This window comes from Cavia porcellus, unplaced genomic scaffold, assembly GCF_034190915.1.
Source record: "Cavia porcellus strain 051 isolate PalLab524CR breed Dunkin Hartley unplaced genomic scaffold, mCavPor4.1 scaffold_31, whole genome shotgun sequence".
Classification (NCBI taxonomy): domain Eukaryota; kingdom Metazoa; phylum Chordata; class Mammalia; order Rodentia; family Caviidae; genus Cavia; species Cavia porcellus.
In genome coordinates, this window is record NW_026947514.1 from 43,242,154 (window position 1) to 43,247,487 (window position 5,334).

General features: G+C 48.9%; 1 long non-coding RNA gene across 1 annotated transcript; it reads right to left on the bottom strand.

Moving 5' to 3' along the window:
- Positions 1-367: 367 nt before the first annotated feature.
- On the bottom strand, positions 368-2,267 carry LOC134474258 (uncharacterized). Its single transcript, XR_010044994.1, has 2 exons — positions 1,709-2,267; positions 368-478 (listed from the first exon to the last, which is right to left on the bottom strand). It is a non-coding gene; the product is annotated as an uncharacterized LOC134474258 (long non-coding RNA).
- Between the last annotated feature and the right edge of the window lie 3,067 nt (positions 2,268-5,334).

Consider the following 5,334-nt stretch of genomic DNA (forward strand, 5'->3'; position numbering starts at 1 on the left):
GCCCTGAGGCCCTCGTCCTTTTTCTAGGGCCAGGCACAAACTGGACGGAACCTGGATGCACACAAGCTTGCACTCATTCTCTCTCCGTAAAGAAATCCCCTCGGAGAGAAATTTAGACCTGGGCAGCATCTAACAGTCCAGCGGCTTACGTGCAGGATGGGGTAGGGCCTGGCTTAGGTCGAGTCGTGCTGGGGAGGCACGCTCTTACCCGTCATTGACTCACCTACCCTGCTGTGTATTGTCACCTTATGGAGGAGAATGAGGGATGCCCGCCATATCTAGACTCGGTCGTGGGCCAATTGTGCAAGCCATGCATATGCCTGAGGATCTTCTTGTCCATTTCGGGCTACTGCTATTTCTATTCATCTTGTTGGTTGGTCTGTGATGGATCTCCAGTAGGGCAGGTCTGATCTTCAGTCGAGGGCTTTGTTGCCCGTGTCAGTCTCTCCGGTATCCACAGTGGTTCTCGTCCCGGTTCCTGTGGGAAAACACAAACCGCGCCTCGGTTCCAGCTGACCACTGGATCCGGGCCCATCCATTGTCATGCCATAGATAACCGCGCCTTTGGAGGCAGGCCTTGGCTTACTCCCCCTTTTTGTTTTTTATTTTTTATTTTTTATTTTTATCTTTTTCGTTTTTTTTTTTTTTTTTTTTTTTTGGTACCAGGGATCGAACTGGCGATTGCCTGCTTACAAGGCAGGCGCTTATGCCGCTAAGCTAAATCCCCAGCTCCCATTTCCTCGACCGGCGTTTCTCTCAGCCTGCTCGGCAGAGAACTCTGTGTACCAGGCTCGCCAATCCAGGTAACTACCCGAGGGCAGACACGCCTTTGCCAGCTGAATCCAGTCCGCGGGGGTGAGGGGCCCAGAAGACAGGTTCTCCAGCATGGCAATGGTGTAAGGCGCAGTCGGCCCAAAGGTTGTAACTGCATTTTTAAGTTCTCTAATCTGCTTTATCTCAAAAGGCTCCCATACATTGCGTCCCTGGCCCATAGCTACTTGTACAGGAAATATCCCGTAGGGGCCACTATCTATCCCAGGTGGATGTACCTCATGAGACAAGCGTCCCCCCTGCCAAAGCCGCCTGTAAAAATACCGACCCGCCGGCGGCGGAGCATAAGACAGCGGCCGTGATTGGGCGGAAAATGGGGGCCCGTGCATCACTTCCTGTTCTGGCGAAAGGGGAGGGAGCTCCCAGGCGGCCGCCTCGTGGCGAGGGATTGCCTCCCTCTCGCGCCGGGGAGCGCTCAGGAGCTCTCTACTCCTCCGCAGACCAGGTTGAGCAGAGCGCAATTCGCGGGGCAACGCTGGAAAAGAACCCTGCGACTCCTTATTGAGCGACTTAGGCTCCTGACAGCTGGTCTCTTTGGCCTCCTTGCCATTCAACTTTCCCTCGTCCTCGGAGTCAGACGACTCCGAGGCTAGAGCCCCGTCCTCCTCCTTAGCATCCTTGTTCCCCTTGACAGACACCTCTCGGGAGCTCCCTGACTGGGCCTGCTCAGATACCCTGCGTACTTTTGTAAGCTCTTGAGAGCTTTCTCCACAACCACCCTCGCTCTTAGTGTTGCTACCTAACATGTTTCCCATCTTTTAATATGTTACTCACCGCGTGAGGCCCAAGGAATCCGCCACTTACGCGTGAGCCTGAGGGGAGTCTAAAAGCCCTGTAGGTGCGCGCCACCCAGAGCCCAGGCTTATCCCCAACTCACCTGTCTCGCAGCTCTGTACTGGAGCGTTGTCCACTTCCACGTCTCGGGGGTGATCAGTCCCCGGGCGGGCCTCCAAATGTCGATGTCCGCTCCCGGCCGGCAGGAAGGACACACGACACAGTCTGGTAGTGGACAACCTTTTCTTTTTATTTTCCTTCTCCGTACAGCCTGCCCTGGGTTCTCCCAGCTGAAGCCTCCTCTGGTCCGCTCCCCGCGGCTCCTTTTGTGCTTCAGTCTGCCCCAAAGCCTCTACCGGTCCGCTCTCCGCGGCTCCTTCTGGGCTTTTACTTCTGGGCTTCTATCTGGCTTCTACTTCCGCCCAGGGGTGGCACCGGTATATATACGGGTACAGTGTCCAATCATGTTAAAGTAAGCAAGGCAAGCTGATTGGCTAACATCATCAGTTGCCAGGCAGACTATATTGTTGAGCGGGTTGTTTACGCGGTAAGCAGGAAACTAACATATTCGATGGGAGGGGTAATCTACCTCAGGCCTCACTCTTTACTACAGGCCTCACGTCCGCCAAGTGAGGCGACCGGGCTCGGGGCTGCGGCTCCCAACACAGAGCAATGTTCCAGACATTGCTCTTGACATCATAGGAGAAAATACATACCCTTTTTCTGGAGCTGTCAGTCTGTTGGTCCAAGGTAGTGAAAGAAATACTAAATCGAAGGCCAGTGGGGTTCTGCAAGTTAGCTATTTGTGGAGCTGTCAATCTCTAAAATCTAATGAGAAGCTTGGAAACACACAAGTATTCAGATGTATGGTAAGTCTGGGAAAATTTGAAAGAATATTAGGACTCAGAGCTTCCTAGAAAGCAGTTTAAAACTGAGCAGTAAATTAATGCAAACATGACTGTCTCTTCAACCTAATTTTCATATAACATTTTGTAGCATCCCTTTAAAATTCTAGAAGGCATTAGGGTTCTATGTGTGTGTGTACGTTTGTGTGTGTGTGTGTGTGTTAGGGGAAGTACCTTGCACAGCACAGTGAAGGACTGAAGTAGACCAGTTCTGTTTCAGGAACACAGGCCCAATCCTGCCAGTTGGCAGGTAGTCTTCCACCAGTAGCTCCTTCGCTAAGGGAAGCTGACTTATAAAGTGCCCCTTCTCAGGACAGCCTGGATGCAAGGCCTGGTTGACATAAAGGGTCACCCCGTTGCCAGAACACTCATGTCTCAGCCCTACTTCCCAAGAGTAAAGGTCCAGTGTTCTGATCTCCATTTCTTGAGTCTGGTTCCACAGGAGCTCTATTTGGAACACAAGACATGCCTTGAAGAGTCAGAGGCAGACTTTCATAAATACCGCTGATGCTAGCCATCGTGTTTGTTTGGGGTATAGGAAGGCTTGTAACGGGAAAACCAAGTCAAGACTAAGGGGAGCACAATGAGAAGACTCAGCCCTATCAAAATTAGGACAAAATACTGGGGTCGGATTTGGGTTCAAACATCGAATTCGGTAAATCAGTTGAACACTTGAAACCTCAACTTTCTCACCTGAAAAATAGGAATTACAGAAGTTACTTCATATATTTGAGGTAATGGTTAAGTAGCAGTATCTGTGATAGGATAAACCGAATTTATTTTCCTCATCATCATCATTAATACAAGTGTATTCAGAGCTTGAACTACAAGAGGGCCAAAGTCGCAGCTTGTGGCATCAACCTATCCCCCTCATTGAGGTCTGATAATACAAAAGTGGGACCCAATAAGAGTACATGAGTCACGACTGCCACCTGGGCTGTGCTTGCATTTGACCCATCCCAGCTCCTTCAGGTCAAATGTTACCAAAGTCAGGCCCCCATGGTCTGATAACATTCTACACTGAGAAAAGTCTAAGTGGGAATGCAGTGCTGGGAGGAAGGTGGGGAGAATAGGTCTACAGAGCTGCTTTCAAGTTACATAGCTGTTAAGTTACATGGCCATCTTAGGCAATAGTGGAGGTATAGGTTCTGAAAGGCTTCAAAAGTAGGGCAAGCAGGTGATCTTAGAGTAACAGCCCAAGCTTTGCATTTTGAAGTCTGGTGGGCAGTGGGAGACATGACCTTTGAATTAGAAACCGAAACAGCCTCATGGAAAATCTCCCAGAAAAACAGGAAAGTCATATTGACAATTTTGTGTGCGAGCCAGAGGTGTGGGGGTCAGCTAATTTAAAGTGTTACCATGTGCTTCTCAGACTTTTCCAGGGGTGGGCTCATGATCTTCAAAAGAGAGGCAATTGGAGCTGTGTCAAGCTTGTCATGTCTCCATCTCCTGTATTAAGCATCCATCACTTAGGTGATTTTTGCATCCTCTTTATGTCATAATTTAAATTGTTTAACTTTTTTATGTTGCCTTTGAAATACTGTAAGGCTGGGGTTCCAGAAAGCTTTGCCGTTTATATCCCTTGTGTCTTTTAGCACACCTTGAATCTGTGGGGCACAAATACTCCAGTGTGACACTCACAGACATTTTGCATCTCCTTCCTTACATGATTCAGTTTAGTTCTGGGGTACTTATGTCCAAGACAGGGAAATAGGCCTGACAAAAAGACTGTCACCAGAGTGCCCATTTCTTTTTTGTTGTTGTTTTGGTCCTGGGGATCGAACTCACAACCTCACACTTGTCATACAGGTGCTTGTGATGCTGAGCTAAATCTCTGGCCTCGGTGCCCATTTCTTAGGCTTGGGGTATGAATGCTTGGTGGCCCATACCACTGCCATGTGGTGACCATGAACGATTCTTATTCCCTATGTGCTTGAGAAGGATGGAGAGCAGTAGAAAGTGGTAGCTATGCAGGGCATCTGGAAGCACACATGAGACACTCTTGAAACCTGCCCTTACTCTCCCAAGGAGTAATTTAGAAGAGTTTAGCGCTGTAGCCTGTGCAACTCTCAAAATTTCTCCGGTGAGGGCCATGAAGGGCGGTGAGATGGTGAAGAAATAAAGATGAGACACAAAAAACATCAGATGAAGCCTTCTCTCCAGATGGGAGGAAAAGGAACTGCGCAACCGTACAGCACATTTTCTTATATCTTCAGCAGGTTAACGTCATGTGACACCTCTTTGCCTAGCAACCTGTCTGCATGGCAGCCTAAGGGCGTGGTGTTCTCTGGACTGGAGCAGCTTGTTCACGTGGATCGCCTCCACGTGCTGTTCTTGGGACTGGCCTTGCACCAGTCCAGCACAAATACGTGATTTATCTCCAGTTTCAGGTGCTCCCCACAGTTTGGGGCTAGAGTTTACATTCTGTAAATAGGTGAATTGAAACCAACCTGTTTTCTGGCTACTCTTGTCCCTGCTTCCTTTGCACAACTTTATGACAAACACACAGCCCCCTGCACCTAGTGGGTTCTCCTACTTTGCTTCAGTGGAAAGCATTCAGGAACTTCTATTTGACATTCACACATTCAAATAAGTAAAAATGCTTGTTGAGTCATCAAAAATCCTAGTGTGTGACTGTTGTTAGAATCTACTCGTCCATCTGTAGGTGATGTAGCAACTAAGCACTGTGACCTATAATGACAGTCACATGGGCCACTGTAATGCCATGGTTTCTACCTGCTGTTTTGAGTGATTCTGAGAGTAGAAAATGTATCGTACAGAGATCTGACAGCTCCATCCCCTTCCCCGTACATCCTAGTCCTCA